This window comes from Emydura macquarii, unplaced genomic scaffold (genome assembly GCF_026122565.2).
Source record: "Emydura macquarii macquarii isolate MOO-44397 ecotype Brisbane River unplaced genomic scaffold, CSIRO-AGI_Emac_v2 contig_3108, whole genome shotgun sequence".
Lineage (NCBI taxonomy): Eukaryota > Metazoa > Chordata > Testudines > Chelidae > Emydura > Emydura macquarii.
Window position 1 is genome coordinate 3,958,052 of NW_027133245.1, and position 23,084 is coordinate 3,981,135.

General features: G+C 40.3%; 1 long non-coding RNA gene across 2 annotated transcripts in view; it reads right to left on the reverse strand.

Annotated features, from left to right (window-relative positions):
* LOC137141628 (uncharacterized) overlaps positions 1 to 23,084 on the reverse strand; it is a 219,123-nt gene that overhangs the window by 193,219 nt on the left and 2,820 nt on the right. Inside the window, exon 3 of one of the 2 annotated variants that reach the window (XR_010916682.1) lies at positions 14,958 to 15,342. The exons of the other annotated variant lie outside the window; for it this stretch is intronic. This is a non-coding gene — a long non-coding RNA (uncharacterized lncRNA). Of the gene's footprint in view, positions 1 to 14,957; positions 15,343 to 23,084 lie in introns of those variants that run through there. 2 annotated transcript variants of the gene reach the window in all.

Below are 23,084 nucleotides of genomic sequence, written 5' to 3' on the forward strand. Positions count from 1 at the left end.
ACAACTCATGTCATGTCAACACCGATTCAAAATGGCCAGAAGCTTTCAGAATGTCACCTGCAACTCTTTTCTTGAAGCGATCTTTGCATACCTGTGGGGACCTGCTATGAACTGATGTTGCCCGATGAGCAGCCAAAGCTCAAGCTTTGCAAATTGATCAACATGAGACTTGTCATCATTCTTTTCTTGTAGGAGACTTAATGTGGACTTACAACTACAGTTGTGGAGTGAAATAGGTACCTGGAGAAATTGTAAAATGCCTGGTAAAATGGTATTTTATGCAAATGATATATGGACCAATTGCAGTCTCAACAAGTACTATAGTCTGAGAACATTCCAACAAGACTTTGTTCCTCTGATCAAACCTTCTTCTGTTATCATGCCTAATTTTGCCAAGTTGGCGGAAGAAACTTTGGTACCAGATCAGTTGATCCTTACCCCCGACTGCTCCTGTTGTCTAGGACACTGCCTCACCATCACCACCACATTATCTCAAGAAAGTGCTAAAACCAGTGGTGCACCTGAACCTAAGTTGTTGAGTTAGTGAGCTGCTATTCCGGGAAAGAATATTTCCTTTCAGTTTAAGAGTCTGTGGTAGTCCCCCTGCAACCTTTAGTTAGGTACTAAAGGATTTTGTGTGTGTGTGTGTGTGTATAAAGCTTTTTTTAAAAGTAGGGTGGAGGAATGTGACATCCTATCCCTTTAAATGTTTGAGCACTGCCCCCTCGCCAGTGAAAAGCCTCATCTGTGTGTTAGTTTATGTTTTGCAGTCTGAAAAATAAAGTCTCCACAGCAGACAGCTGTTTTTTCCATCAGCTCCCTCTGTCTCTTATCTCCTTCCCTCCTGGGTCCAAATAGAACACACCTCAGAAGTAACAATCTCTACTTCCATTACCCTTTCTCCACTCCCACTCCCCTTCAACTCTACTCTACATACACCCTAAACCATAAGGCATCTTCCAAAACTTTTTAAAGACAACAAGCTTTGCCTTGCAAAGCCTTCTGTTGCCGCAATTCATCACACAGACAAGATCCAGCCTGCAAAAACATGGTGCAAAGCAAGTGAAACTTACCTTGTGACCTTCACTCTCTAACTACCTCTGCTCCTTATGGCAAAACCTAAAACCATAAACAAAAAAATGAACTTTTCCAAAGTTTTCTTGTGGATTCAGCTTTTTATAAACTGCAAATATTTACTAGGGCTAGATTCTGACACCCATGCTCAGACTCAGTAACCCCTTACTCCACAAGTGGGCTCCCTGATTTCTGTGAGACTGCTCACAGAATAAGGTACTGTTCAAAGCGAGCAAGCATATCAGCCCTAAATTAGTACTGCTTTACTCATGCACAGTTCAGCTGATAAGGTCAGAATAGACTAAAATTGAAGACCTGTGGAAGAAAGAACTGTGATGGTACTTGGCACAAAACACTTCACTAAGTCATCCTGTCAAAAGTGAAAGGGATTGAAAGGAGTCCACTGATTTAGTCTTCAAAACAGTCTGACATTTCTGAGAGAAGTATGGGTTTTGTGTGCCTGCTGCTTATGTGCAGAAAAGAAGAGGAACTAAATGCGGTTCATTGATCAACAGGTGTCCGTCTTCCTCTGGCACACACTGCATTGTTAAACTCAAAGCATTCATGATCTAACTACTACTTTAAACAGGGATTTTAGTAGAAGAACTATAAAGCTCAGTTTTTCAAATAGGGGGAAATATTTAAAAGCACTTTGGGAAAAATAAAAATTTGTAAGAGAAGATAGAGCAAGGGTTCCCCCTAATGGAGAAACTATAGACTTCAATTTTTTAAAATAAAAAAATACAATAGAAGTCCTATTTCCCGTGTCATTCTGCACCCTCCGAATTGATTAGCATTGTTCCTGATCTTATTACTATGGTCCCAGTTAAGAATCTGGTTTTGATACCCTTACTCTTAATAAATATCCCTTACACTTCAAGTAGTCCCACTGAAGTCAGTAGAACCATTCTTGGAGTACAGTGCTATTCAGTGTGAGTAAAGGTGTAAAAATCTGAGCCTAAGTGAATGGAGATGCAGGATGGGTGCTCTTTGAAGGTGCAAACCAGGATTTTGAACTCTGAATCTTCAGACACTCATTAACCTTCTAAAACAAGCAAATTCCAGCACAATGAACTGTCCCTTCAGTCTGCAGCTATTTAAAATAGCAAATCAAGACTATTTATACTCAGAAGTGAACAGGGTACAGACTCAATACAGGATTTGAAAAAAGAATCAACAGATAGCATTAAATTAAAAAGAAAAGTGTCATAATAGGGAAGAATTTACCATTTTGGGTCTTAAGGCCGGATCTTCTTACTCTGGTTGTGCTGAAGTCAGTGGAACTACTTATGGAGGAAGGATCTGCTCAACATGACTAAGGATATCAGAATCTGACACTCAATAACAACACACATTTCCAAGAAGAACCAAACTATATCTGCTGCCTTTGACCTTTATTGCAGGTCCCTATGGTTCTGTGGCTCCAATAAAATAATCTTGACTCTCAAACTGGAATTGAGATCACATCTACACAGTTTAAATTTTATATGTTTTCAAAAGTAATACTAGGATCCCTATTACCGCAAATGCACCAGTCTCAGAGTTTGTATCTATATCTGCTGTTTATAACTCTCCTCTTAGCAACTTAATTAAAAACAGAGACTCGAGAGATTTAAATCATGCTGTCACGGATTATCCTTTTCCGTTATGTTAAGGCTATTGCTCCCAGAATAAAGAACATCTTTGACATAGTGGTGACAGGCCATTCACTGATTTATTATGGAATACTGTTCGGTACAGTATTTCATAACAAGTTTGTAGCTACACAGGCTTTACTAGAAACAACTATACCTAGCAAGCAGCGCATGATAATATTTCCATCTTATCTCATGACAACATGGTAAAAAAACTTGCATTGCCACCATAGACACAGCCCATGTAGAATTTTAAAAGTATTGCATTTATAGGTCTTATGGTACTTGATGTTTCAAAGGGAGTATGCAAAGTATCAGATATAGGGATATACGTGAGATCTAGGATAATTTTACAGACCTGTCCTTCTAAACAATATTGTTGATACAGAAGATACTGGTTTTGATCTTTGGTTTTGGTTTATCTTTCACCTCGTATGTTCACAAATTCTCATGTTAAAAGCAACACTTCCAGAAAAAACATCAGAAATGCTGACTGATTGGCATGAGTGAAGTACAGATTCCATCTATAGGCTTAAAAGCTATTTTAAAAATTGTATTTAATAACTGCCTGGGAAATGAAGCCAAAATGCTTGAGACAGAAAATACGGGTGACTTCCAGTGCATATGTGGGGTTTATGTAAAAGCATAGCTATGAGCAGATTTTGTGTGTTCTTTATGCTAACCAGCAGATTTTCCTATGTATTTTAAATGTGCCCTGAAGTTATTCTGATACAGATAAAGGAAATATTGTAGACTAAAGGGATGTTTAATGGTAGGAAAATATTGTAGAATAAAAGGGTGTTTTAAAGATTTTGCAACTTTAAAAGGCCTCCTCCATTTATAAAGAAATGGGGGGGAATTTGAACTAAACAGCTAATTATAAAATTAATGTTAGATCATACTACCCACAGACAGCTTGAGTTCTAAATATAACATGATGTTTGTTTTATTATAGGCACATTAATCTTCTTGTTCATAGAATGTGTATTTGCTGATACAACTAAATAACCAGTAGGACCTAGAAAGTACCACTTGCCCTGAATATCATCTTTGCAGTTTGAAAACCCTGGTAACAGACACAGCAAGAAGGTTGAGCCCCTTACATCTAGAAGCCGTTAGAAAATTACCTATTATTTGTATTACGAGAGTCTCTAGGGGCCCCAACCAGGACTGGGACCCCATTGTGATAGGTACTATACAGACATACAGCAAAACATGGTCCCTGCCCCCCAGAAAGTTTACAATGTAAACAAGATAGCATAAACTTTGATCATTGAGGCCAGGATTTTGCTTCGTTGACCTCTGAAGTCAATGGACAAAACTTCTATTACGGCAACAGGGTCAGGATTTTACCTAGTCAGCCTTTGGGAAAATGGAATGTAGTAACTACACATGGCTATATTGTTGCAGTCATTGTTTGTGTAAGTAAATAAAAGAATATGGTTTTGCTAATGAAATTGTTATATTAAAAGGGTGGTGATGAGCTAGCTGGTCTATGCACAGAGCATGTGAGTTAACATTTTTTTATAATGCAGAAGAAGATTGTGACTGCCTTGGGTAGGGGGTAATCTCCTCTTATAAAGACAGTTAATGTAATTAGCCAAATGGCCAAACTCTTCTGGTGGTGGTGGCGTAAGTATTGTTAGAAATAAAGGAGCAGATAAAAGCCTGGTGCTAATACAAAGCACTGGGTCCATAGTTTTATGCCCAACTGTGTGATAAATTAGAAGATAATTCTTTATCCTGAGAGGGATTGGGGGAGGCTGCCCATTTCTTCCCTTTTCGTCCCGTTCCCCACCCCACCCCCCTTTTCATTTTAAAATAAAAATATAATTTTTCCCAGTTTCCTTAATGAGAAATTCAAGTTTCTCGCAGCTGGCAGCAATACAGCATTGCCAGGCATAACACCTCCCAAAAGACAAAAGCTACTTCAGGGAGTACATATGTTGTATGTAAAGGCAGGGAGAACCTTTTCACGTGCATGGCTGCATATGGCTCCATTATGCAATGGCTGCTGTACTACACAAACACACCCTCCCAATTACCGATTCTTTAATCCCATTTAACTCCAGAAGCTAGTAGACAACAGCAGCAACTGCTTTCCTGTCATTGTCCTCCCTAACTGCCTGTGCAAAAAGTTACTTTTTGGCTCCCCTGCTTCACCATTCATGTGTAGGAATCACTGGAACCTGCATGGCCTCCCAAACAGGTGGAGCTGGGATTCATGACAGCCGCAAAGGAAGGTAATAGGCAGAAAGTAGCCAGGGCATGTGTGTAGGGAAAGCACTTGATGGGACCCATGTTTGTCACTTCACATCAGTGGCTTAACAAGGTCCTAGTGCAAGAATAGGCTAGAGGCCCCCTTACTGATTCTGAAATCTGCCTCCCTCCAGATCCCCCACAACCCCAATACAGCCCTCCTGTCTCCTCTGCTCTTATCTAGCTTCCCTCTAATTCCCTCACATCCCACCTACATACCCCCAGCTCCCCTCACTCCCCTCTAATTTTGATCCAGCCCCGCAGCTCTCCTTCAGTCCAGCCCTTACCTTCTTCAGCCCCTCACTTCCCTGATCCACCCATGAGCCCTGTTTCCAACCTCCACAAGCTCTCTCCCATCTCCTCTCCGTCCCTTCCAGCTCCACTCCAACCCCCTTCATTTCCCCCCATATCCTCAGCTCAGATCCAGACCTCCCAAATTCCACTCCAATCCCCTTCCCCCACACTCAACAGTTCTCATCCATCTGCCCAGTTCCACCCACTTCTGTTCTGACCCTCTACCTTCCAACTCCAATCTGTCCCCCAGCACAGTGTTCCCCCATGCCTTCTCCCATGTGTCCTTGCTGGCTGATTTGTGTGCCCAGGGTTGCCCCAGTCAGAGGGCCCCACTATCCCCGCCACTATCGTGCCATGAGGGGCCAGCAGGCCCCGTTATTCCCCATCAGCCCCTCTGGTTGAGCCCCCATAATCTCATGGGCCCCAGCACACTTGCACCATTGTAGTTATGCTAGCGCTTCATATGCAACAGCTAGGGACATTGCTGCAGGCAGAAGTTATTATTTGCCTCATTTCTGCAACAGAGAATATGAGATAATGTGCCTGTTCCAGATGGGTTTTTCTCAGATTACTGCAAAGCATTAGCTCTGTTATGATCTGGTTGCCTTCTTTAAGCTTATTTTGTGTGCTGACAGTTCACCTGATATGATGGGATTGGCACATAAATTGTATATCTAATGAGGAAGAAAAGCAAAGAACCATTGGCCTTTACTACAAGCCAGTTTTGCTTTAGAATGGATTTAAGTACCTCACGGAAGTTCCAGTAAACTGAATTACTTATGATTAGAGAAGTGACAGTAGATGTATCATGCCTGGTCTGATATCTATCTGTAATTAAGAAAATTGCTCTGTGTTCTCTCTCATGTGGGCCTACTCGCCCAGGACTCATGGATTTGCATCTGTTGATGTAGCAGAAGCCTTTGATATGGGAGAGTAGACCTACATGACAGAAGTACCTACAAAATTTGGTTCCATTATACATCTCTTGAATGGATCTCTGTTTTTGCAAAAATACCTTCCCCTCCAGCCAGAATAGCTGCATGTGACCATGCAGTGACCATGAGATGGTAGAGTTCAGGATCCTGACAAAAGGAAGAAAGGAGAACAGCAGGATACAGACCATGGACTTCAGAAAAACAGACTTTGACTCCCTCAGAGAACTGATGGGCAGGATTCCATGGGAGGCTAATATGGGGGGTGGGGGGAGGAGAGAAGGAATCCAAGAGAGCTGGCTGTATTTTAAAGAAACCTTATAGAGGGCACAGGAACAAACCATCCCGATGTGCAGAAAGAATAGCAAATATGGTAGGCACCCAGTTTGGCTTAACAAAGAAGTCTTTAGAGAGTTTAAACACAAAAAAGAAGCTTACAAGAAGTGGAAGCTTGGTCAGATGACTAGGGAGGATTATAAAAATACTGCTCGAACATGCAGGAATTAAATCAGGAAGGCCAAAACACAATTGGAGTTGCAGCTAGCAAGGGATGTGAAGGGTTTCTACAGATATGTTACCAACAAGAGAAAGACTAGGGAAAGTGTGGGCCCCTTGCAGAATGGGGGAGGCAACCTAGTGAGAGAGGATGTGGAGAAAGCGGAGGTAATCAATGCCTATTTTGCCTCTGTCTTCACAGACAAGGTCGGCTCCCAGACTCCTGCACTGGGTAGCACAGAATGGGGAGGAGGTGAACATCCCTCAGTGCTGAAAGAACAGGTTCAGGACTGTTTAGAAAGACTGGACATACACAAGTCCATGGGGCCAGATGCAATGCATCCAAGGGTGCTGAAGGAGTTGGCTGATGTGATTTCAGAGCCATTGGTTATTATCTTTGAAAGCTCATGGCAATTGGGGGAGGACCCTGATGATTGGAAAAAAGGCAAATATAGTGCCCATCTTCAAGAAAGGGAAGAAAGAGGATCCAGGGAACTGCAGACCGGTCAGCCTCACTTCAATCCATGGAGAAACCATGGAGCAGGTCCTCAAGGAATCCATTTTAAGGCACTTGGAAGAGAGGAAGGTGATCAAGAACAGTCAACATGGATTCACCAAGGGCAAATCATGCCTGACCAACCTAATTGCCTTCTATGAAGAGATGACGGACTCTGTGGATGTGGGGAAAGAGGTGGACGTGATATACCTTGACTTTAGCAAAGCTTTTGATATGATCTCTCACAGTATTCTTATCAGCAAGTTAAAGAAGTATGGGTTGGATGAATGGACTATAAAATGGATAGAGAACTGGCTAGAACATAGGGCTCAACAAGTAGTGATCAATGGCTCCATGTCTAGCTGGCAGCCGGTCACAAGCAGAGTGCCCCAGGGGTTGGTCCTGGGGCTGGTTTTGTTCAACATCTTCATTAATGATCTGAACGATGGGGTAGATTGCACTCTCAGCAGGTTTGCAGATGACACTAAGCTAGGTGGAGTGGAAGGTTGGGATAGGATACAGAGTGACCTAGGCAAATTAGAGGATTGGGCCAAAAGAAATCTGATGAGGTTCAACAAAGACAAGTGCAGAGTCCTGCACTTAGGACAGAAGAATCCCATGCACAGCTACAGACTGGGGACCGACGGGCTAGGCAGTAGTTCTGCAGGAAAGGACCTGAGGGTTACAGTGGATAAGAAGCTGGATTTGAGTCAGCAATGTGCCTTGTTACCAAGAAGGCTAATAGCATATTGGCTGCATTAATTGGATCATTGCCAGCAGATCGAGGGAAGTGATTATTCCCTTCTATTCGGCATTAGTGAGGCCGCATTTGGAGTATTGTGTCCGATTTTGGGCCCCCCACCACAAAAAGGATGTGGAGAAGTTGGAGAGAGTCCAGCAGAGGGCAACAAAAATGATTAGGGGGCTGGAGCACAAGACTTATGAGGAGAGGCTGAGAGAACTAGGCTTGTGTCGGCTGCAAAAAAGAAGAATGAGGCTGGATTTAATAGCAGCCTTTAACTACCTGAAAGGGGGTTCCAGGGAGGATGGAACTAGGTTGTTCTCAATGGTAGTAGATGACAGAACAAGGAGCAATGGTCTTAAGTTGCAGTGGAGGAGGTCTAGGTTGGATATTAGGAAAAGCTTTTTCACTAGGAGGGTAGTGAAGCACTGGAATGGGTTACCTAGGGAGATGGTGGAATCTCCATCTTTAGAGGTTTTTAAGCTGCGGCTTGACAAAGCCCTGGCTGGGATGATTTAGCTGAGGTTAGTCCTGCTTTGAGCAGGGGGTTGAACTAGATGACCCCCTTAGGTCCCTTCCAACTCTAATCTTCTATGATTTTATGATTCTATGTGCTGATCTATCTGAAGTATTCCATCTGTACACAGGCTGCAGGCAAGGTTGTCTTTTGTCCCCCCTTCTGTTCACTTTGGCTTTAGGCCCCTTGGAAAGCTTATATCTAACTAACAATTTCAGATTAATCAAATTGGTCCTGTTTAAAAAAATGGTTATTTTAGGTACTACCACAGCCTTTACTCCCTTTTCAAGGTAAAGATTAGTATTTCAAAGTCACTGATGACGTCATTAGGTGATATGAAGCAAACACAAATGCCTAACTTAAAAAAAAAAGTAGGTTTGTCTCATTTTAATACAAATATTCCATTTCTCCTGGATATCTATCAGAATAATGGTCTTCTCTAGAATTTTATGCATTTTACAAGTGCTGTCTTTCTGTGTTTCCTACCAGGATATTTCCTCTGTAAATAAATTCTGTGTGCATTGCATTTGATATAACAAAAGAACCTAAGTCAAATATACATTTTAATATTTGCCTTAGCATAAAGGCTGAATTGCTTTTTTGGATTTGTTATTCTAAAAGGAATAGATCTTTGAACACTGGTTTCAGATTGGTTGCATATGGAAGAGAAAATAGGCCATTCCTCTTCACTGAATTTTTAGTAGATAAGTATAAACTTTAGTTGTTTCATACTTTATTTTTTGGCACACACTACTTTATGGAATAAGACTTGACAAAAGTGTTGCTGGTACTAAAAATCAGCCTTAGGATGTTTAATAACATCACTGTGCCCACACATTGGAGTGATATACTCAGCATCGTAAGGCAAAAAATTTATTATATCTGCCAAATCCTCCAGTGAGGTACATCATCTTTAAACCACTGGAGGAATCTGGCTGTACAATCAGTATAGCATACCCTTGGCTTGACCCATACCCCACAGCTATACCCAATGTCATGGTATTATTATTTCTGCTCCCTGATTGTTGATTTAACTTTTCTGAACTACCTCTACATCCCCTCTCCTCCCCGCCCCCCCCCCCAAAAAAAGTTAATTTCATCATAAAACCATTGTATTTCCTTCTGAGATAAATATAAGCTGCAGCCCAAAATTCACTTTTTCTGGGACCATTTGTTTGAATTAAACTTCCTCTGTTCCAACACCTGGGAACAGTAACTAATAAAAGAGCAAAAGCTGCTGCTAAATTGTAACCTTGTTTCTAATTCAATGAACCATTTGAGAACAGATTTTTTTAAACTATGTAACCACATCTGCTATTCATATGCTCTGTTATATGCATTGCTCATACTTTAAATACATCAATAAAAAGCCTGCTAAAGATAAAATACTCTGACCAGAAAAATGTTAAATTCTCACTCAGGGCTGAGATGCAAACATTAAGCCCTACAAAAAACAACTTTTCATTTAATTTGGGAATCTATCTTTTGGTCAGCAGAGGGAGCCCTTTATTCAGTGTGAACAAATTCCATTTCACTCATCTTATTTACTTTTAGCCTTGATGTTTGAGTTAGAATCTATTCTAAGGTCAAGGCCAGCAAGCAGAAAGGATATCAAAAGAAATGTTTTCTCTCTCTTTTGCCTGAGGGATAGTGCCATTTAATTGTCAGTAATGTTTTCTCCCAATGAGAAGAAAAATGTTAAGCCATCCTTATCTTTCTTCATTTCAGTGTTGGTTTGCAAAGACCTTGAATGTTTTCAACAAGAGGTAGCAAAGATTTGGCTACAGAAAGCAGGGTTGTTTTTTTCCAGGACATGATACAGCATGTGTTGTGATAATGGCTATATTCCACTCTCTCCTCCCCCCAACACTTTGTGCTGTTGCCTCTGTCTGTGTACATTTGCCATCAGTATTGAGGGAGCCATTGTTCATTGTAAGAAAATATAAAAGAACATCATTATAAGTTCAGATTTCTACAGTGGCTTTCTGATCAATGCAGAAGGGCGGTTGGAAAAGAAACATTTTCCAGGAGAATGTATTGCACAGAAAGAGAATGCCTGATACTGAAAGAGACTGAACAAACCCTACCTACAAGTAGGCTAGACAAAGGGTGCAGGTCGAGGCCTTTTCTTTGAAAGCACTGATTAATGTGAGGTCCTGTTACCTGCTATAATCATTGTTTTGTTCAGAGTGAAAGGTTTCCTACATTCCTAATTTGTCTTAGGGATAGTAAAAGAAAAAAAAACTGCCTGCCTGGGTCTGAGGGTGAGACAGCTTCATTTTGCCTTCAGTTCAAAGTGATGGATACAAAGGATGCAGGTTGCCGTACAAATGCTAACTGAGTGATTCACTGGAAAAGTAGCCCCTGAGGCTCTCATCACTTAACCACTTATCTTGATGAGTAGGGTAAGTTTGGATTCTTTCTTAAATAAAATGTTACTGTGGCAAAATTGGCATCAATTGTTAAAGCTAGATGGAGAGGTGTATTTAAACAGGTACACCTGCACTCATATTTAAGTAGAGAGCAATTAGATGTTTGTAGAGCTCAGTGGGCATTTAATTTTTGCATTGAGAAATTTAAAATATGCTGCACCAAAAGGTGCTCCTTTACTGGATTTGGCAACTGCTGGATATAATGGCCCCAATCCTATTCCAATGAGAATCTTTAACTAAAGTCCCATTGAAGTAAATAGTAAAGGATCAGGCCCAATAATTCTCAGAAGGAGCCATCATGATCATCTAGTGTGACCTCCTGCACACCACAGGCCATAGAACCTCATCCACCCACTCTTGTAAGAGATCCATAACCTCTGGCTGAGCTTACTGAAGTCTTCAAATCTTGATTTAAAGACTTCAAATGACAGAAAATCCATCATTTACTATAATTTAAACCAACAAGTGACCTATACCCCATACTGCAGAGGAAGGTGAAAAATTCCGGGTGTCTGCCAACCTGACCTGAGGGAAAATTTCTTCCCAGCCCCAAATATGGCAAGCCATTGGACCCTGAGCACGTGGGCAAGATCCACCAGCCAGACAGCTGGGAAAGAATTCTCTGTAGTAACTCAGAGCCCGCCCCCCTCTCCCAATCTAGTGCCCCATCTCTGGCCATTGGGGCATTTTGCTATTAGCAGTTGCATATGGGCCACATGCCATTATAGGGTCTCTCATCATACCATTCCCTTCATAAACCTATTAAGCTGTTTGAAACAGCCTCCACTGCTTTCCTTGGAAAGCTGTTGCAGAACTTCACCCCTCTGATGGTTAGAAACCTTCATCTAATTTCAAGCCTCAACTTGTTGATGGCCAGTTTATATCCATTTGTGCTTGTGTCAACATGGGCACTTTACTTAAATAACAGCTTTCCCTCCCCTGGGAATTATGCCTCTGATGTATTTATAGAAAGCAATCATATCTCCTGTCAGCCTTCTTTTGATTAGGTTAAACAAGTCAAGCTCCTTGAATCTCCTCTCAAAGGAGGTTTTCCATTCCTTTGATCATCCTAGTAGCCCTTCTCTGCACCTGTTCCAGTTTGAATTCCTCTTTCTTAAACATGGGGAAACCAGAATTGCACACAGTATTCCAGGTGAGGTCTCACCAGTGCCTTTTATAATGGCAATAATACTTCCCTGTTTCTACTAGAAATACCTTGTCTGATGCATTCTAGACCGCATTAGCCTTTTTCACAGGTGCATCTCTTTAGTGGCTCATAGTCATCCTGTGATCAACCAATAAACCAATGTCTTTCTCCTCTAATTCAAACAGTTCTGGAATGTTCTAGGGCCAAACTAATGGAGTACCTGGACCAGATGTATAATCTAGCAAGACAGAACCAGGACAAGTTCATAGGAAGACGAGGAGTATTTGAATGAAGGAGCCTGCCAGCTAAATTTCAAGAGGGAAACAGCAAAGTCTGTGATGAGATGAGTTCTTAGCAGGAGAGCATAGAAGGGCAGTCCCACTTCTTCCAGTGTGAGAAGGCACAAGAACCAAATGCTAGGAACGTACTACCTTTAGGGAGGGTACACATCGGGAGAGGCGTGGAGGGGGTCTGGTTGAATATGGGTTTGATGCCAAGTAGGGATCATGGAGTCCTCATTCCCTATATGTCCCACAGCTGCTGAGGTCAGATTTCAAAATCATAGGAGCTATCCTTTCTGTTCTGGCAGAATGACTTATCTGGAATGAGTTCTGGAACACAGTCAGAAGGAATGGATTAATAGTTACTGTGCTGTAGTGGGCCATGTAGGCATAGCATCCCTGCTACCTCTCATCAAATAGTATTTTTCTTTTAATATTACTTTTTTGAATTTATTGTAGTTGTTGGTTTTTTTTAAATTATCTATAGAGAGCCTAAGAAGAATACAAGAGAAATTGCAGGGAAAAAATACAGGTACTTTGCTGGGATAGAGATCTTATAGCCAGTTCAGTCATTGAAGTAAAAAGCAGGAGCTGCATGTGCTTATCTGAGAGCAGAATTTTTTCCTCAGTGTTTTGCTGGCAAAGTATAGTATTAGTGACGTAAATAATCTCCCAGGCTACCCCATAACAGGAAGGATTGTAGCCCTTATGCAAGGAGAAGAAGGGGGAAAGTAGCCTCCAACTCCTTCTCCATCCTCCTTTCCTGCCCAAGGGCCAGAGCCAGTCACAGTGAAAGTATAAAGAGTGAATAGCATTTTGAGCTGTGAGCTAGCAAAAATAGAATTAAAGAACTGAAACAAACACAGAATCAAGCAATGTGACTGCATTATTTAGAGTTTACTTTTTCTTTTGGAGAAGAATTTTATTTTTTTATGCAGGCATTTTTAGTCTTTCTACAATCCTTCCAGTGGCCAGCAGTATGAACCACACAAAAAATGAGCTCCATACTCTGCAGAGTGGAATTATGAATATTGATTATTATTTTCATTACAGTAGCTCCCAAAGACCCCACACAAACAGACATCCCTTGTGCTAACCACTGCACACAAAAAAAGTTATACCAAAAGATAGCCTGAGCTTTACAGGTCAGGGACTAAATACAAATAACTAACTACTTATTAATCTGGAATATATAAGGTGAAATGCTGCTGATGCTTTGATTGTGTAAACATTCTTTATTGTGCTTTTAAATTAATCTCAAAGATGCTCAGAGTTCTGAATGGATGTTCTTTGGTACAGAATGAGTTTTTAAAAAATAAATCAGAGCTGGATTTCCAAAAGTACCCAGCATTGACCTAACCTCTCTTATAAATACCAGGCCATCACTCCATGATTTTGAAAATCCCACCTTAAATTATAAGCAGCAGACATAGTTAAGGTCCCCTAACACTTTCCATTATGATACCCTGTTTTCAGTTGCTTATAAAACTTTACCAAACTTTTTAAACTTATATTTTCCACAGCAGGTATCTGCCTCAGGCTGAAATCTTTTTGGAAAGATTCAGCTAAAAGCAGTGGTGTACCCTGGGTCTCCGGTGCTCAGAGGCAATACACGTATTTGTGTTCCCTCCCTCCATGTCAGCAGCAGCATCTCAACTTTTGTTGAGAAGCTTTAGTGCCTCCATGCTTTTCAGCAGAAAAGTGAAATTTGACAGGGCATGGCCTTTGTGTCAGAGGTGTACCTTTAGCCATCCCTGTGACCATTTACCCAATTTGTCAATCAATAAGACACTAGGAGTGGGGAGAAACAGTTTCCATATGCTCTGTAGAAATTTGTTAGAATTAAGCAGCTAAATTCTCAGAAGATTCTATCTGCACTAAGTATGTTCCATCCTAGAGTTCTGCAGGGGCTCAGCAGAACTTCCCCAGTAATTTTTCCTCCTGGCTGCTGGGGACCACAGTGGTTATATAGGTGTGTCAGAGTTGAGAGCAGGGAGACTGTCTTTATTGGGCCCTCAGTACTTTGCCTGCTAGCACCCAGACAGCATTGAGAAGGAGGGGTTGAGGAACGGGGAGGAGGGAAGGGGGAAAATGAGAAAGGAGAGATGTATGGCCTACTGTGCACTGGAAAAGGTACTATGGAAAAGTTGTGTAAGTCATATACATTAAAAACTGTTCAATGCATACGCACAAGGGGCCATAGGGAACCTTAATGCTCAATTTAAAGTATTTGACTTTCAACCTTAATATTCTTTTAGTGACTTTTTTTTTTGTTTAATATCTAAATAAAAATGTCAATGTTTGTTTTTGCCCTAAATGCCCTATAGCATAGGAGTTGTTCTGTACTGAAAGAGCAGGGTGTGATTATTTATTTATTTGTTGTTTTAAACACATTCTGGGTCAAATGCATTGGTGATTTAGTGTCAGCTTATTGTTAGCTGGTTAATATTTTTTTAAATTGTGGCAAGCTGAGAGGTCAACAATGCAATAGGATTTTAGATCAAGGTTATCTAAGGTTAATTGGAACACAGTCAACAGGTGTCAGTTATGCCACTTTTTCTAGAGCTAAAGGATTTGATGCTCATTAAAATAGTGTTTTTATATGTGTGACAAAAGACTAATTTACACGATAAAGTACCAAAAGAAAACTGATGTAAATCCCAGGATTTTTTAGTTGGGAATAGAACTGTGCTACTAACTAACTTTCTAAAAAGACTTCCCTGTGGTTAGTACCCCAAGCTCCTGACTTTTGAGAGGAATACACCTATCAGCAAAGCTAGATCTGGTCACAAGAATGCAGATACATCTGTAAACCTGAATATCCTTTTTTCTCCTTTTCATTTTCACTGAAGCTTTGAAGCAAATGTGAATGGAGCCAAAACTCAGCAAATTACCCGAGGACTGAAACATTTTTGACATAAGTCTTGAGTGCAGAGCAAGTCATTTTTTTTCCTTCTTCATTGCGGTAGCTTTGTTTCATCTCAAAATGTAAATGACAGCAGCGATGATGGAAAGATTGGACAGCTGGCCTTAGTTCCCCTAGTTGGATACAGACAAACAGCATATGATGCCTTCTTTTAGGAGCCTCAGAGCCTGTTTAGCAGAAACATTTAACTACTTTTTTGCTGAGAAATTGTGTAGTAGGTAGGATTCCATTTCACCTCAATTCTTTCTACAGGTCTGTCTGCTAATAGATTTTTGCTCTAAATGGACTGGCTGAAATTTCAACCCACTTGCAACAAAACTTCTGAATTTGCTATGCTAGCATGCGAAATTCATAAACCCCAAAACTACAGCTAGGGCCCAGAAAGGAATTACTGTCCAGTCCCTGCCTTGATCCATCCCCATGAGATGATAAAAGAGAGAGGTTTGGGGATTGTTAAGACTCTCCACTAACCTAGGAGAATGCAGTATGAAATCCTACTTATTAAAAGTCAGGAGCACCGGAATCACTAGTATCATGTATCATCATTTAGAAGACAGTTTTAATTACTTCTCCCTCCCCCAAATCAGATGATGGTGGCTTCTATTAAATTACTTTTCTCTGTGTCTTGCATGATAAAGGTGCAAGTACTACACAATGGTGGTTATTAATCATATATTACTCTAAGTATAGCATTATAGTCTTAGCAGAAATAGCTATATGCAATATAACTGGTTCTCCCTGTATATTTAGGGAAGAGCAAGAGATTTTTAGTCCCCCTTGAACGTCCTGTGATATAATAATTGCACTGGGTTTATAATAATGTGGTGTATACAACACACCCAAAAGGATAGGAGTGTGTCTTTGTTGTATGAATAATATGTTTGCAGTCAGGACCAGAGTTTAATGGGTGTAATACCAAAAGGTGTCCTTGCTACTCTCACTTTTTGTGAAAAACTGGATGTCTCTATTGTCTTTGGTATAATTATTTCCCTTCTAGTTCTGTGTAACTGCACCATTTCTAGTTTCTGTGGAAAAAGGAATCTATGTCTGGAGTTTGTCTTGATAAATGTGCTGTAAACTGGGGCCAGGTTCTCCCCTGTACTGACATCCAATTGGTGCAGAAGGAAGTGGGCGCTGTCAAGGAGACTGTTATAACCTCCTGCTTCTCAAGCTGCCTAAACCCTGTCAAGTTAAAGAAACCAAGAGGCTGCTCTAATTTACACCAGCTGGCTCAGAGACCATAAACCAAGTATAAATTGGAGGAGAGGAACAAAGCTTTGCTACATTTCTGCCCCAATGTCTCCTATACTGGGTAAGGAGGGAGGGTGATATGAGTCAACTCCACCAACTTTATACCAATTAAGAATTTCCCTCAACAGTAGATGAATTCTCAGTCAGATGGCTGCAGACAGATTATGGCCCCTTTGTGTTACTCAGATGAGAGAATCTGTCCCCTCATTTTCTAAGAGGTTTTCTGGTAGTTGTCAGATTTTTCTTGTACATTTTATGAAAGGCTTCTTTTTCTCTTATGTACATCCTTTGAGTGCTGAGGGTGAAACAAGTCACCATTTCCTCCAGAGATGGCAGGGAAACCTTCTGGAGGTGATCTCCCAACAAAACATGGTTCATAATTGACAAGGACATTAAAATCTCCAGGGGTTTCCCCAGTAGTCTGCAGAATATATACTCAGACATGAAAAATTGAGGGAATATATATACTTTCATTTCATTTATAGATACTGTTGTATATCACAAGGAGTATCACTGAAAAAATACTAATAAGGTTATTAAAGTGACCTGACTGGTGATGTTGAAGAATGTTTCACAGAAATTCCACAAAATCCTACAGGATACACTTCAGAAAACCAAACTTTATAGGTGACAACTGCCTGTAAATTCCATGAGAGAGGGAATATCTTGTATTGAATCTACTTCTGTTGATGAAAGACAAGCTTTTGAGCTCCACAGTGCTCCTATTCAGGAAGAAGGACTAGAATATACACATAGGTAGTGTGAGCCAGCGCTGAAAAATAGATATTTTTTTAAAGACATATTAAGAACAGGGCCCCTTCCACAAAGACAATAGCGATGGCTGTGAAGTCTAAGACTGAAGAAAGTATCCTAAATTCTCTTTCATTTCTACATGATGCTAATACCTGCCATGGAGGACATCCCAGATTCAGAAGTCAATATTAAGTAGCTCTTTTCCTAAAGGATTGTTGGAGTTTCTTAAACAAAGCTTTGTTGGTTCTACAGTATATTTGAGAATACAAATGTAAGGCTGAACACTAGCATCCTGTTCCATGGACATTTACCAGTATGTTTTTCCAATGTAGTATGTGGGCAGTGTATAGCTAGAAACTTCAACTCCGTTTCAGTTACGATTTCTGCTTCTTGCTGTGGGATCCAAGTTGTTGTTCATTGTGATATTGAAACTCTTATTGACAATGTGCTGATCTCATCTTATTCTCTGAGTTCTTTTTAACTTGTTCTACCAAAGTAGAATGTCAAAACAGACTCTGATCTGTGGGGTTTTATATCTACATGTGTATATACCCCAGGACATCAAAGTACTTTACAGATATTAATGAATTAAGCTTCACAACACACCTATTATGTAGGTGGAATAATTTAAGCATAGATAGGTTAAATGACTTACCAAAGTTCACATAGAAGACAAATAGAACCCAGAGCTTTTGACTTCCAGCCCTGTGTTTTCACACTAAATGTTTCATCTAGACTTATTTTCTAATAAGGAAACAACAAGACCAAGATCTGCTAACAAAGATTTCTGTCATGGCCTCTCTTGTCTCTCTGGCCAGTGGAAAAGCTGCTGGCTGGGTCATATTCCAGGCCCAGATAAAGAGATGGCCTAGCCAGGTGTCTAAGGCAATAACACCTAAATACAAATGTTGCTGAAGTCCATAAGGTATCTGAAAGTGAAGCTAAATGTTTTTCTTATCATCAGTAGCCAACCACTGGCCTATTAAGAGAAATTAATATTCACCTAGGATTCATGGTCATTAATAACAGGTAAACCATACATTACCAAATCTAGCCAAACTGTGAAACATGGAAAAATGTTAGCCTTATAAACAGAGTTCTGCGAATAACTGAATTTTCAGTTCACTGACTGAACCAAAGAAAAAAAATTCATTTGTGGTCAAACAAAACATTTTGCTTGAGTTTAACTTTAAGTAAAATTCAAAATGAAAACTTAAAAAAGACATGTTGATGTTTTCCAAATGAACTTTTTGGAATCTGAGTTTTTTCTCACCAAAATATGGTAAATTCAAAGATTTACAAGATATTTGTCAATACAAATCCTAATTTTTCAGCAACAAAAAAAAAATCTTAACCAGCTCTTCTAATAAGCTAATTTAAGAGACAGAGTGCAAGCATCCCCAAGATATTCCTTCACCTCAAGTGCATACTGAATATGTTTATATTGTATCACTAGACAGCCTTGTGACCAAATTTCTCTGGTGCAGGCACATTAAGTGCAAAGGAGCTATATCAGGAAGGACTTTGGCCCTTGAAGTGATCACTCTGTCTATATTAGTGTGAACTGAATATAACTATCTTACAGACTCACGGACAGCAACTCTGGGCCTCAGGGCAGAACACTCAATGGCCCCCCTAGAAAGAGAGCTGAGGTTCAAGTGGGCTTCTGACAGAAGTTTTTACTTAATTATGCACAATGCAAGTTTCCTGGCAACTGAGGAGGCGGTATCTGTTACTCAGCTTCCCAGATCCCTTGGACTCCCCAGGGAGATTACTGATGAACCCGGGAAGCTGAGTAGCAGATACTACCTCCTCAGCTGCCCAGAAACCTGAATGGTGCATAATAAATAAGCTTGGCACAGGGGAGGGGAGGAAAGCACAAGCAGTGGGGGCCTCAGGGGAAGGAGATGTGGAGGAGAGGAGGATATATATCGATCCTCTCATCTGTCCGGGCCCTTTTAAATCACTGGGTCCCTGGGTAATTGTCCCCTTGCCCCACCTGTTGGCGGGCCTGCTATCTTATTAAAATTCATTAAATTACCGTAAATTATGCCAAAAACACTCTTGTTGAAAGATAGGAAATATCATGGTAGGAATAAATGGCCAGTTTTCACAATGGAGACGTGCACAATGAAGTCTCCAAGGATCTGTACTGGGATCAGTACTGTTCAACATATTCATTAGTGATCTGGAAAAGGGGGAACAGTGAAGTGGGAAAGTTTGCAGATAATACAAAATTATTCAAGATAGTTAAGTCCAGAGCAGACTTCAAGAAGTTACAGAGGATCTCACAAAACTAGGCGAGGGCAACAAAACGGCAGATTAAATTCAACATTAATAAGTGCAAAGTAATGCACATTTGAAAAAATAATACCCACTATACCACAGTGATGGGTTCTAAAATAGCTATTACCACTCAAGAAAGATCTTGGAGTCACCGTGGATAGTCCTCTGAAAACTTCTGCTCAATGTGCAGCACTGGTCAAAAAGCTAACAGAACGTTAGAAACTATTAAGAAAAGGAGAGAAAATAAGATAGAAAATATAATACTATTTTATAAATCCATGAATAGAGGACTACAGGATCATGAATGGTGTAGAAAAAAAGTGAATATATTAGTGTTATTTACCCTCTCTCACAATACAAAAACCAGGGGTCACCCAATGAAAATAATAGGCAGCAAGTTTAATACAAACAAAAGAAAGTACTTTTTCATACAATGCACAACTAATTTGTGGAACCCATTGCCATGGGATGTTGTGATGGCCAGAATTATGAATTGGATAAGTTCGGGGAGGATAGGCCCATTAATGGCTACTAGTCAAAAAGGTCAGGGATGCAACCCCATACTTGGGGTGACCTTAAACCTTGACGACAATGAGCTGTGAAAGGAAGGCAGGGGTGGATCTCCATAATTGCCCTGTTCTTTACACTCCCCTGAAGCTCTGGTGTGAGTCACTGTCAGAGGCAGGATACTAGGCAAGATGGACCATTAGTCTTGTATTCCTGAGAGCTACTGCGTGATGCAGCTCCCACTGGATAGATGTTTTGTATTTAGAGATCACAAATTTTAATCAGTTATTTACAAGATGAGACGATCTAATCTAAGCTATGTGTATTTAATTATTCCTTCTTGCTTAACCAAGGAAATAAAACAAAAACCCTAGTTAAGCCATCGGTTCTCTCGAGCCATTTACCCCTCTCATAGCTATTGCTGCCTTGGGCAAATTCTATATTTCAACCATCATTTTAATAAATAAATTCACTTAGTTGCTCATGGTTAATGCTTCCTCAAGTCCAGCCCCATTACATCTTCTTTGTGTGAAATATAGTTGTTTAGTAAGATATCTGAAACAGCTGAGCAGCAGGTAACTGTCTTTAACTACCAATTCATAAATACATAAACTGCATTAGGTCTAATATATAACAGACTGCTGTCTGTTGACAGCAACAACTGTGGATTTCAATAAATACAGATAGGTTATTATTCACTCATGTCCCAACTCCAAGCATTGCCTAGGTAAGTTGCACCATTAGCATTCGCTGACAAAATATACATCTAGTCCTTTACACATAATGAATATGTTTTCAGTGCTCTATGTCTTGTGTAGTCAACAACCATACAAGGTATTCTGCTCACTCAGTTACTGGTCATTTTCTGTGACGTACCTCTGTACCCATTATCATCATCATCATCAACATGCAAAATGTAAGCAGATGTGCACAGATAGAAGAGCATAAGGACATGGTGACAAGGAAGAACATTGTGAACCTCTATGTTAACATGAGTAGGTGATAAAGAAGGTCAAAATAGCTAATCATAGCTGCCAGTATAGGAGAGCTACATGAAAAAAAAGAAGTCTAAAAGCCAGCTATTTAGCTATACCTCAAGGGAACACAGTTTGCTTTTCTAACTCAGTGCATTCTTTTTTTAGCTATACCACAAGCACTTTTTCTTTATACAACTTGGCAGCCCATTAAAGCTAAAATGCAGAAGTTGATAGAGCAATAAAGTTGAATAATTGCTGCCTACAGTCTTTTTCTAGGTTAGTTGAAAGATGACCACTGTAAAATAGATTTACTTCTAGTAAATGATTTTAAAGGGTATGCCATGGAACAGATGGGGCTGACTAGCACAAAGTTACAATAAGTGGCAGTGAAGTATAGAGTAAATCACTTGAACAGAAGCAACTCAGGCCAGTCAGTTTAGCTAACCAGGACCCTGTCATAAACCTTTTTCAACTCAAATCTGTATTGCTGGCACTGCCATTAGCATTTGTAGCTAAATGTCAGATCTGCTATTACTTTTCATGGCCTTGTAAGTAAAGCCACAGTGCCCAAAGTTCTGAAAATGAATTGAAACAGTAAACTTCTTGTTGATTTTTGCTTAATTAGCAGCTGGAATTTAAAAATAAGCATCACAACAGACATCCATGAAATGGTATGAGAGCCAGTTTCCTAGAATTAGGCATTCTACAGTTTATAAATCGTCATTAAATTGACTCTACATACCCAACATTTTAAAACTATGATGCTTGTTCTTAAGCACATCCCTTATTTGGTACCTAATGTTCTGTGACCTGTATTGAGTAAGAAGCTACTAAAAACATTTGCTCAGAAGAAGAGTATTTTTCAAGTGATAATCATGTAAATAATCAGACACTGTGATACAAGAGTATGATTGTGTAACATGAATAAAAAACATTGCTAGGTGCTGTGGTTTAAATGGAAGGTGTCTTATTTTTGTACCTTTATCCTTGTTTCCTTGAAATATAGTGGTCATCCCACTTAGAACTCACGGTTTTTTTAGATTATGACTAGTCAAAGTCGCCATGTTGACTATCTTTTAAAGATTTTTAATAATAGTTTTATACTCCGGTTGTGTGGAATAATGGAACTTATCTAGAAACTAGTCTAAAAACCTTCTGAAATCAGGCTCTCTCTGAGATCCCTAGTGGAAAATCCAGTAGACTACATTAAAATTCATCAACTAGGTTCAGGCTGTCTTGCTTTCAGTTTGAGGACCAATAGACTCAGTCATAAGTCTTCCTCTGTTCCCTCGGGATCCTTAGAAGTGTTCAGCTTACTTTCTTCTCCCTCCCTCCTGTGCACCCGGCTAGTTCCCCTGGCTAGCAAATATGGAAGGGCTAAAGCCTCATTCCTCCCCACTTGCCCACTCACTCGCTCCTAATAGGAGGTTGTGCTGTCAGCGCCTGTGCTCCACACAAAACCACAACCCAAGATCTAGGTAGCCCCTCACATTCTTATGTAAGGCTAGGGAGTCCTTGCCACACTGTCCTATGCAGCTGCATTAGGTCTAACTAGTCCTCACATCATCCTATGAGACACATAGGAAAGTATTGTTATCGACATTTTACAGATAGGTAAATGAGATTCTCCACTATCTTGCATCTTGTACAGACATTTACACCTATACAAACTGGTGTAGACATTATTAGCCATACTACTCTTAGCACTTCAGCCCCCCAAGCAGGGATCAGAGCCACATTGTGCTAGGCATTGTACGAAAACAAAGCCCTGGAGAGCTCAATCTATAATACAAGAAAGTTCAGTTTAGCACTCTGAGTTGGTACTGTTTTACACTCCCTTTGCATAGGATAAAGGGCTACACAACGTCAGGGCAGAGGAGAATCAGGCTGTGAAAAGGAATTTGTCCAGGTCCACCCCATGATTCCTTAACAAAGGGATTAGAACACAAGACTGACTCAGAACTCATTCTTTCAGGCCACACTGCTACCTAACCAAAAAGCCTGCAAGCAATACAAAATGTGGCTGTGATTTATTATGTCCTCGGGACATTTGCTTACCGTATGGCCTGTTTGTACTAATA